We start from the raw sequence: 12,689 nt of genomic DNA, 5'->3' as shown, positions 1-12,689 counted from the left end.
TTAATTTTGCGTCATCTGCAAACATTGACATGTATGATTCCACTCCTGTAAACATATCATTTACGTAAATTAGAAAGAGGATTGGTCCCAGCACCGATCCTTGAGGTACTCCACTTGTTACTGTTCGCCAGTCCGACTTTTCGCCCCTTACCATTACCCTCTGGCTCCTTCCTGTTAGGTAGTTCTTCACCCATACTAGGGCCTTTCCACTTACTCCTGCCTGCCTCTCAAGTTTGTATAGCAGTCTCATGTGCGGTACCGTATCAAAGGCCTTTTGGCAGTCAAGAAATATGCAGTCTGCCCAGCCTTCTCTGTCCTGCCTTATCCTTGTTACTTTATCATAGAATTCTAAAAGGTTTGTTAGGCATGATTTCCCTGTCCAGAACCCATGTTGGTGCTTGTTTACAAACCCAATGCTCTCCAGGTGCTCAACAAGTCTTAGCCTAATTATTCTTTCAAGTATTTTGCAGGGGACGCTTGTCAGTGATACGGGTCTGTAGTTAAGTGCCTCCTCCCTATCCCCCTTTTTGAAAATCGGTACGACATTTGCCTCCTTCCAGCAACTGGGCAATTCTCCCGACATAAGTGACTCATTGAAGATCATTGCCAGAGGCACGCTGAGAGCCTGCGCTGCCTCTTTAAGTATCCACGGTGATACTTTGTCTGGTCCAACAGCTTTATTTGCATCCAGTGTTGTCAACTGTTTCATTACATCCTCACACATCCTTACACACACACATTGTGTGTGTGTTTGTGTGTGTGTGTGTGTGTGTGTGTGTGTGTGTGTGTGTGTGTGTGTGTGTGTGTGTGTGTGTGTGTGTGTGTACTTACCTAGTTGTGCTTGCGGGGGTTGAGCTCTGGCTCTTTGGTCCCGCCTCTCAACCGTCAATCAACTGGTGTACAGGTTCCTGAGCCTATTGGGCTCTATCATATCTACACTTGAAACTGTGTATGGAGTCAGCCTCCACCACATCACTTCCTAATGCATTCCATTTGTCAACCACTCTGACACTAAAAAAGTTCTTTCTAATATCTCTGTGGCTCATTTGGGCACTCAGTTTCCACCTGTGTCCCCTAGTGCGTGTGCCCCTTGTGTTAAACAGCCTGTCTCTATCAACCCTGTTAATTCCCTTGAGAATCTTGAATGTGGTGATCATGTCCCCCCTAACTCTTCTGTCTTCAAACGAAGTGAGGTTCAATTCCCGTAGTCTCTCCTCGTAGCTCATACCTCTCAGCTCGGGTACTAGTCTGGTGGCAAACTTTTGAACCTTTTCCAGTTTAGTCTTATGCTTGACTAGATATGGACTCCATGCTGGAGCCGCATACTCCAGGATTGGTCTGACATATGTGGTATATAATGTTCTAAAAGATTCCTTACACAAGTTTCTAAAGGCCGTTCTTATGTTAGCCAACCTGGCATATGCCGCTGATGTTATCCTCTTGATGTGAGCATCAGGGGACAGGTCTGGCGTGATATCAACCCCCAGGTCTTTCTCTCTCTCTGACTCTTGAAGTATTTCATCTCCCAAGTGATACCTTGTATCTGGTCTCCTGCTTCCTACCCCTATCTTCATTACATTACATTTGCTTGGGTTAAACTCTAACATCCATTTGTTCGACCATTCCTGCAGCTTGTCCAGGTCTTCTTGAAGCCTCAAACTGTCCTCCTCTGTCTTAATCCTTCTCATAATTTTGGCGTCGTCAGCAAACATTGAGAGGAATGAGTTTATACCCTATACCCGTTACGCAACTGAGTTACTGTTGTGTGAGTTACCGCTTTGCTGCTTTCTAACCTGGACAGTCTGTCCTAATACGTCGAATATTGAACGCAGTGGACAAATCCATTACATATGTGTGTGTGTGACATTGTCGAATTTGTGGCATTGACAAGAATGTTATTTACAAATTTAATTATTCATAGTTTAAATCAAGTATTTTGTCATGTTTATACATACGAATTGTATTAAATATACTTAATAAAGTATTTTCAGCATATTTAAGAGTAAAACAGCAGAAGAGAGAGTGTGTGTAATTTGACAGATGCTAAGACTGCCTTATTACATCCAGACGGTACAGGAGAGCGGTGAACACTAGTGAACACCAGGACAAACACGGTGAGGAAGATGAACACATCTGAACACTCACGGGCTGGTTGTAAGTCGCATCATACTAGGGGGGGAGTGTGTCCACGGACCCAGAACACAACCGACCTTTGACCTAAGTCTACCAAGTTTTCTTCAAGATTCACACTACCATCTGGTGGTGTCCCACATTTGAACATCTTTCGGTTTTACGACAAAATGGAACATGACTGTTATGAGCCGGGTGATGCTGCCTTTTAAACCTCCTCCAAGCCTTGTTTTGGGCCTTGACTGCCATCCGGGCAACGATATCCAACCCATGGCTGATCAGAGGACCTGGTTATATGACCAGTGCTGGAGGTCGAGCATGCCTCTGGTGAAGGCGGTCTTGAGGGTGGTCTAGTCCTCTTTTAGGGCAAGCCAGTCAATCCATTCCGTTGCGTCTAGCTGTGAGTAGAGGCGCTGGATAGAGAGAGAGAGAGAGCTCAGCCCCTTATCCCAAAGCCTAATCTGGCGGGATAGCCATTGTAGTGAAGACGGCCTGGTCGTCTGATCAACGGAAATGTCCCCAGGAGTCTGTTTGCTTGTGGATCAGTTACGACAAGATTTCTATCTGTTTCTGTCTCTCTCTTTTCCTCTCTTTACCTTTCCTACCTATGTCTTCCCCCAACCTCACCACTCTCATCCACCCCCTCCCCAAGCACCCTTCATATCCCCGACTCTCTAATACAAGTTAATAAAACTTGACTTAAGCGCACCGTCCTCGCCAAGTTTTAATATTTGAACTTAAAATATTTTACCTTACAGGAATGACACCGTTATACTTTTACATTACTTAGTTTAACTCTCTTACTGTGTGTTGGGTGCCACGCTGTGTAAAGGGGCCACACTATGTGTAGCGAGGGCCACACTATGTGTAGCGAAGGCCACACTATGTGTAGCGAAGGCCACACTATGTGTAGCGAAGGCCACACTATGTGTAGCGAAGGCCACACTATGTGTAGCGAAGGCCACACTATGTGTAGCGAAGGCCACACTATGTGTAGCGAAGGCCACACTATGTGTAGCGAAGGCCACACTATGTGTAGCGAAGGCCACACTATGTGTAGCGAAGGCCACACTATGTGTAGCGAAGGCCACACTATGTGTAGCGAAGGCCACACTATGTGTAGCGAGGGCCACACAGTGGTGTAGAGTGTCACGTTGTGTATAGAGGGGGCCACATTGGGCGTTGGGGGCCAAAACAACACACTTTGCTTGGGAGGAAGCAAAGTAGCAGAAAGAGAAAGAGGTAAGTAGTTGGGAGACCGATAAATATTTGACCCCTTTGTGGTCTTTTGAAAGCTGGGTACTGACCTTTGTCGCACGCGTGCGCGCGCGCGCGCGCGTATGTGTGTGTGTGTGTGTGTGTGTGTGTGTGTGTGTGTGTGTGTGTGTGTGTGTGTGTGTGTGTTGGTGTGTGTGTTGGTGTGTACTCACCTATTTGTCACCTATTTGTGCTTGCGGGGGTTGAGCTTTGGTTCTTTGGTCCCGCCTCTCAACTGTCAATCAACTGGTGTACAGATTCCTGAGCCTACTGGGCTCTATCATATCTACATTTAAAACTGTGTATGAAGTCAGCCTCCACCACATCACTGCGTAATGCATTCCATCCGTTAACTACTCTGACACTGAAAAAGTTCTTTCTAACGTCTCTGTGGCTCATGTGAGTACTCAGTTTCCACCTGTGTCCCCTTGTTCGCGTCCCACCAGTGTTGAATAGTTTATCCTTGTTTACCCGGTCGATTCCTCTGAGGATTTTGTAGGTTGTGATCATGTCTCCCCTTACTCTTCTGTCTTCCAGTGTCGTAAGGTGCATTTCCCGCAGCCTTTCCTCGTAACTCATGCCTCTTAGTTCTGGGACTAGTTAAGTAGCATACCTTTGGACTTTTTCCAGCTTCGTCTTGTGCTTGACAAGGTACGGGCTCCATGCTGGGGCCGCATACTCCAGGATTGGTCTTACATATGTGGTGTACAAGATTCTGAATGATTCCTTACACAGGTTCCTGAACGCTGTTCTGATGTTAGCCAGCCTCGCATATGCCGCAGACGTTATTCTTTTTATGTAGGCTTCAGGAGACAGGTTTGGTGTGATATCAACTCCTAGATCTTTCTCTCTGTTCGTTTCATTAAGTACTTCATCTCCTATTCTGTATCCTGTGTTTGGCCTCCTATTTCCACCACCTAGTTTCATTACTTTGCATTTACTCGGGTTGAACTTCAACAGCCATTTGTTGGACCATTCACTCAGTCTGTCTCGGTCATCTTGTAGCCTCCTACTATCGTCCTCAGTTTCAATCCTCCTCATAATTTTTGCATCATCGGCAAACATTGAGAGAAACGATTCTATACCCTCTGGAAGATCATTTACATATATCAGAAACAGTATAGGTCCAAGGACTGACCCCTGCGGTACTCCACTCGTAACGTCTCGCCAATCTGAGACCTCACCCCTCACACTGACTCGTTGTCTCCTGTTGCTTTGGTACTCCTGTATCCAACGGAGTACCTTCCCTTTCACTCCAGCCTGCATCTCCAGTTTTTTCACTAGCCTCTTGTGTGGCACTGTGTCAAAGGCTTTCTGACAATCCAAAAATATGCAGTCTGCCCACCCTTCTCTTTCTTGCCTTATTTTTGTTGCCTGGTCGTAGAATTCAAGTAACCCTGTGAGGGTTAACCCTGTGTGTGTGTGTGTGTGTGTGTGTGTGTGTGTGTGTGTGTGTGTGTGTGTGTGTGTGTGTGTGTGTGTGTGTGTGTGTGTGTACTCATCTAGTTGTGCTTGCGGGGGGGATGAGCTCTAGATCTTCGTTCCCGCCTCTCAACTGTCAATCACCTGACGTACTATATAGTATTGCAATAGTTCATTTAGTTCCTTACAGCATAGATTAGTCTGGTTCAGTCCTACATTGTTCCACCACAACATTGTCCTTTTATCGTTCCTTAGTTACATTGTTTCAAGGCTGCGTTGTACCAGTGCTTGGGTGTTTTGAAGCTATTTTATTCCAGAACAACTTTGTTCCAGTGCTACTTTGTCATAATTTGTGAATTTGTGTCCAATATTTCTACTGAAATAGATTTCTATTTCTGCCCGAAACGCTGCGCGTACTAATGGCTTTACAAGATTGTAAATACTATGCTATGTATTCTCTCAAACCCAATGTACCTTCTTGTATATAAATAAATAAATAAAATAAATAAAATGCTGCTACAACGGTTGCAATGCTTCAGGGCAACACTGTTGCACCTCTCTACTGGGCTTTTTAGAAGCCAAACAGAGTGTTATTAACGCAAGGTTTTGACGCATTGAAAACAAAATCCTGTCAAATATCCTGCTTGGTCGACACCTTCCTCAGTCCTCCCACGGCTGAAAAAAGAGATAAATCTCACCATTTCCGCAGTTGCCAGGGTTCGAAGCATTTTCGTTTGCAGGTGAGGAGTCACAATAACGTGTCTGAAAAATGTTGACCAATCCCCACACTAGAAATTGAAGAGACGATTGAGGAGTCACAATAACGTGTCTGAAAAATGTTGACCAATCCCCACACTAGAAATTGAAGAGACGATTGAGGAGTCACAATAACGTGTCTGAAAAATGTTGACCAATCCCCACACTAGAAATGGAAGAGACGACGACGTTTCGGTCCATCCTGGACCACAATCGACTTGTTAATGGTCCAGGACGGACCGAAACGTCGTAGTCCCATCAATTTCTAGTGTGTGGTTTGGTCAACATATCGTTTGCCAAGGAATTGTCATTCCCATTCCTAGGAGTAAAGCCCATTCCTAGGAATGGGCTTCAAGTTTCGGGAATGCTTCACTTCTGCGTTACGCAACTGAGTTACTGTTGTGTGAGTTACCGCTTTGCTGCTTTCTAACCTGGACAGTCTGTCCTAATACGTCGAATATTGAACGCAGTGGACAAATCCATCACATATTCGACGTATTAGTACAAATTAAACCACCTTTAATATTGACGTTTTCTATACATCGGCCTCGATAGGTTAGGTAGGATGCTTGGGTTCAAACGTTTCTGTTTAGGGGAAACTGTTGCATATTTTTTTAGAGAGAACGACAAATGGAGAAAACGGCCGTATTTAATCGATGATTCTAGACTCGTTTTGAAACAAAGCAGTTTGTTCAAATTGCTTTATTTTAAACATTGGTAATCAAAACATTGGTAATTGCTCTCTCAGTGTTGCTGCTTTACTGCCACCAGTATTGCCAATGTGTTTCTAAATCCAAGAATGAAACACTTCTCTGCTTCAGTTTTTTTTTTCGTCTCAGAGCCAACTCAGGAAAGTTTTCCCTGGCAATTTGTGGAAGTAACTATCACCCTATATCTTCCCCCTGACACTTCTGGTCACCAGTCCTTCAAGGAACGAGTGAGGAAGAAATATTTATTGTCATTGGTGGTATTAATTTTATTTCCTGGTTAGGAATTATTGAGTTGCAGTGATGGCGGAGAGGCCATCAACTTGGAGGCTTCAGTAGGCACTGATCTCTCAACCCATCAACCACGAGGCTTCAATAGGCACTGATCTGTCAAACCATCAACTTGGAGGCTTCATTAGGCACTGATCTCTCAACCCATCAACCAGGAGGCTTCAGTAGGCACTGATCTGTCAAACCATCAACTTGGAGGCTTCATTAGGCAATGATCTCTCAACCCATCAACCACGAGGCTTCAGTAGGCACTGATCTGTCAAACCATCAACCAGGAGGCTTCAATAGGCACTGGCCAATCAAGCCATCAACCAGGAGGCTTCAGTAGGCACTGGTCAGTCAAGCCATCAATCAGGAGGCTTCAGTAGGCACTGGTCAGTCAAGCCATCAATCAAGAGGCTTCAATGGGCACTGGTCAGTCAAGCCATCAACCTGGAGGCTTCAGTAGACACTGGTCAGTCAAGCCATCAATCAGGAGGCTTCAATAGGCACTGGTCAGTCAAGCCATCAATCAGGAGGCTTCAATAGGCACTGGTCAGTCAAGCCATCAACCATCAGGTTTCAGTAGGCACTGGTCAGTCAAGCCATCAACCAGGAGGCTTCAGTAGGCACTGATCTGTCAAACCATCAACCAGGAGGCTTCAATAGGCACTGGTCAGTCAAGCCATCAATCAGGAGGCTTCAATAGGCACTGGTCAGTCAAGCCATCAATCAGGAGGCTTCAGTAGGCACTGGTCAGTCAAGCCATCAACCAGGAGGCTTCAGTAGACACTGGTCAGTCAAGCCATCAACCAGGAGGCTTCAGTAGACACTGGTCAGTCAAGCCATCAACCAGGAGGTTTCAGTAGGCACTGGTCAGTCAAGCCATCAACCAGGAGGCTTCAATAGATACTGATCTATCAAGCCATCAACCAGGAGGCTTCAGTAGATACTGATCTATCAAGCCATCAACCAGGAGGCTTCAGTAGATACTGATCTATCAACCCATCAACCAGGAGGCTTCAGTAGACACTGATCTGTCAACCCATCAACCAGGAGGCTTCAGTAAACATTGGTTCGCGAGAACCACTTTAAGGTCATGCAAAATTGTTCCAGCGTTACGTTGTTCCAGCGGTAAAGTGTTCCAGCGTTACATTGTTCCAGTGCTACTGTGGTACAGTGTTCCAGTAATACATTCGTTCCGAAAATAGTTCGAGGTACACCTTTCCAGTGTTAGATTTCTAAATCGATAAGGTTCTAAAATCACTATTTGTTCCATTTCTTTTTAGTTCCAGAATTGACATGTACTAGCACTAATGTGTTCCATTGCACTGCTCTGTTTCCCTTATTGCATGACTGTCTTGCAGTAAGTATCGTGCTAATTGCAACAAAGCAATCTGTTCAAGTTAATAATAAAGTAATGCATTCTAATGCACTACTCTTTACTAGTAAAGTTATGCAGATTAATAGCACATTACATTATTTAGTTTACTAGCAAAGCATTCTGCATTCATTAACTACAATTCGATTTACTAGTAAAGCAATGTAGTATCCACCATTGGGATATTATTAAAGTACACCTTATTAGTAATTAATGTAGTACATTATCATAATATTACATTAAATTTGTCTTGTACATTAGTTATGCAGTATTCACTATTATTAAAACATTAAAGTACAATAAAGTACAGTATTCACTACTAGTAAAACATTAAAGTACAGTATGTTAATACAATATAATCAAATACATACCAGTGTTACAGCATTAGAGAACTATTAACTAGCAGAATAATACAGAACACATCACAATTTTAGAGTACTAAATTACATTACAAATTGGCAATTCAACATTTCGTTAACACTTCATTGATATCAAATTACATGAAGCCTAACATTCGAAATTACATTACGATTGGCTAATTATAAAGGAATATTCTTGTTAGGGTAATATTGAAGTTAGGTTCACTAGTTCAGTATTGCTTCATTTTTCACTTGGTCGATATACGCTTCACCGGTTCAGTATGACGCCGAAGTTGGGAGTTCAAAGTTAAGTTAAATTTCACTAAATATTGAATTGTACTTCACTGTTCAACATTACTTGGCTTCACTTAAACGGAATTTATCAAAGATATTTGAGTTATCATTGAGAATAAGGTGATTATACCAGCACAGCTGGATATACTTGGTGTGAAGCTGGTATGAGCGATATACGCCAGGAATATGAGGGAGGGGGTGTCGAGTGAGGGAGAGACGAAGAGCGGCGTCAGTCCTCACTCCTCGCTGGTCGCACGGGCACTGATTGCTCCCTGCCTGGTTCTGCCCTACTCCCCTTCCCCCTCCCTTCCTCACTCCTCTTCTCCACTTCCTCCTCTTATTTCCTCCATTCTTTACTTTCTTTACTCAATTGAACACGAGACCGAGTTGTGAGGAAAGCTCGAGGGAAATAGACCTGATAGATATTGACGGAGTGGGGAGGTAAGGGGACATGATAACAGCATGAAAGATTCTAAGAACATCTAAGTAGACAAAAGTCGTGTTCAAAGAAAGGAGGAGCAGAACGACGGGGACATAGACGAAATCTAAACACAAGTGAATCACAGATGTCAAAATCTAATTTAATGTCAAATTCACCTATTAATTACACAAAGAAGAAATTGTTTGTGGATAGTCATTCCGTGCAACAATGATGCAACTTATGCAAGTGGTGAGTCACAATAACGTGGCTAAAGTATGTTGACCAGACCACGCACTAGAAGGTGAAGGGACGACGACGTTTCAGTCCGTCCTGGACCATTCTCAAGTTGATTGTGACCATTCACAATCGACTTGAGAATGGTCCTGGACGGACCGAAACGTCGTCGTCTCATCACCTTCTAGTGTGTGGTTTGGTCAACAAGTAACTAATCTTGGTATGGTACGCACACACACACACACACACACACACACACACACAGAAAAGAAGGGAGAGAGGAGATATGATAGTTACATATAAAATACTCAGGGGAATTGACAAAGTGGAAATAGATGAAATGTTCGAACGTAATAATAACAGAACGAGGGGACATGGGTGGAAACTGTAAATCAGATGAGTCACAGAGATGTTCGGAAGTTTTCTTTAAGGGTGAGAATATTGGAAAAATGGAATGCACTTGGGGAACAGGTTGTGGAAGCAAACTCTATTCATACTTTTAAAATTAGGTATGATAGGGAAATGGGACAGGAGTCATTGCTGTAAACAACCGATGGCTGGAAAGGCGGGATCCAAGAGTCAATACTCGATCCTGCAAGCACAAATAGGTGAGTACACACACACACACACACACACACACACACACACACACACACACACACACACCCACACACACGCACACACACACACACACACACACACACACACACACACACACACACACACACACACACACACAATATATTACCAACAAGGACGATGGAACTAAGAGATTAATGCAAGCCAAAAATTCTCTCACATAATTTCAGGTCCCTACACTATATATTGACCGGAGAGCTTTCCATGTTAATGTCTTCGTTGTCCTGGTCTCTCGAAGGTGTATCTTGAAAGATATAACTGTTACTACATCAGATAGAACATATTCACATAAAGAACATATTCACATAAAGAACATATTCACATAAAGAACATATTCACATAAAGAACATATTCACATAAAGAACATATTCACATAAAGAACATATTCACATAAAGAACATATTCACATAAAGAACATATTCACATAAAGAACATATTCACATAAAGAACATATTCACATAAAGAACATATTCACATAAAGATCATATTCACATGAAGAACATATTCACATGAAGAACATATTCACATGAAGAACATATTCACATGAAGAACATATTCACATAAAGAACATATTCACATAAAGAACATATTCACATGAAGAATATATCTCAAATACAATGTAGTCAAGTATAGAACATAAGTATAGAACGTAATTAGGTATAGTACATATTCAAGTATAGAACATTTATATGTACAGAACATATTCAGATATTGATGATATTCACATATAGAACATATATATATAGAACATACACATACGGAACATACATATAGAACATACACATACGGAACATACATATAGAACATACACATACGGAACATACATATAGAACATACACATACGGAACATACACATACGGAACATACATATAGAACATACACATACGGAACATACATATAGAACATACACATACGGAACATACATATAGAACATACACATACGGAACATACATATAGAACATACACATACGGAACATACATATAGAACATACACATACGGAACATACATATAGAACATACACATACGGAACATACACATACGGAACATACATATAGAACATACACATACGGAACATACATATAGAACATACACATACGGAACATACATATAGAACATACACATACGGAACATACATATAGAACATACACATACGGAACATACATATAGAACATACACATACGGAACATACATATAGAACATACACATACAGAACATACATATAGAACATACACATACGGAACATACATATAGAACATACACATACGGAACATACATATAGAACATACACATACAGAACATACATATAGAACATACACATACGGAACATACATATAGAACATACACATACAGAACATACATATAGAACATACACATACGGAACATACATATAGAACATACACATACGGAACATACATATAGAACATACACATACGGAACATACATATAGAACATACACATACGGAACATACATATAGAACATACACATACAGAACATACATATTGAACATATTCACTTATAAATCATATTCACCTGTTGTCACTCAGCATTATATCTACACTTGGATAACATAAAATTGATAACAGGATAATGCCGATAATAGTCCTAATTTTCCTTCTTGACAAGGTAACGAATGAGGTTTTAAAATGAGTACGAGAGAGAGAGAGAGAGAGAGAGAGAGAGAGAGAGAGAGAGAGAGAGAGAGAGAGAGAGAGAGAGAGAGAGAGAGAGAGAGAGAGCAGTAAGAAGATGCGAATGAGGAAATAATAAAAAATGGATTCAGAAGCAGAACAGAAAATGATAGCCATATGAAGCAGGGACTGAGGGGGAGGGATAGAATACAATAGGAAGACAGAATGTGGGGGAAAAGTGAAGATGAGGAGTGAAGCAAGACGAAGATAAGGACAGGGAGAAGGGACAGAGGTGGACTTAAGTGTTTACAACAGACGGAAGAGCGGAAAACTACTAGGCCGAACACCGGCCTCTGTGTAGGACCTGAACAAAACACTCATAGGATCGTTTTGTGTTCCTTTTAAGATAAACAACAGGAAAAGTTTTGTCAATGTAAAAAGCGGTGTGTAAAAATATTAGTCAGTGTAAAAAATATTAAAGTCAGTGTAAAAATATTAAAGTTAGTGTAAAAATATTAGAATCAGTGTAAAAATATTCGAATCAGTGTAAAAATATTAGAATCAGTGTAAAAATATTAGAGTCAGTGTAAAAATAATAAAGTCAGTGTAAAAATATGAAAGTCAGTGTAAAATATTAAAGTCAGTGTAAAAATATTAAAGTCAGTGTAAAAATATTAGAATCAGTGTAAAAATATTAGAGCCAGTGTAAAAATATTAGAATCAGTATAAAAATATTAGTCACTGTAAAAATATTAGAGCCAGTGTAAAAATATTAAAGTCAATGTAAAAATATTAGAATCAGTATAAAAATATTAGAGCCAGTATAAAAATATTAGAGCCAGTGTAAAAATATTAGCCAGTGTAAAAATATTAGTCAGTATAAAAATATTAGAGCCAGTGTAAAAATATTAGAATCAGTGTAAAAATATTAGAGTCAGTGTAAAAATATTAGTCAGTGTAAAAATATTAGAGCCAGTGTAAAAATATTAGCCAGTGTAAAAATATTAGTCAGTGTAAAAATATTAGAATCAGTGTAAAAATATTAATCAGTGTAAAAATATTAGAGTCAGTATAAAAATATTAGAGTCAGTATAAAAATATTAGAGCCAGTGTAAAAATATTAGAATCAGTGTAAAAATATTAGAGCCAGTGTAAAAATTGTTCATGGAATATAACCATAGCGTCGATC

The sequence above is a fragment of the Procambarus clarkii genome, chromosome 42 (genome assembly GCF_040958095.1).
Source record: "Procambarus clarkii isolate CNS0578487 chromosome 42, FALCON_Pclarkii_2.0, whole genome shotgun sequence".
NCBI lineage: Eukaryota > Metazoa > Arthropoda > Malacostraca > Decapoda > Cambaridae > Procambarus > Procambarus clarkii.
This window is presented reverse-complemented; position numbering follows the sequence as displayed.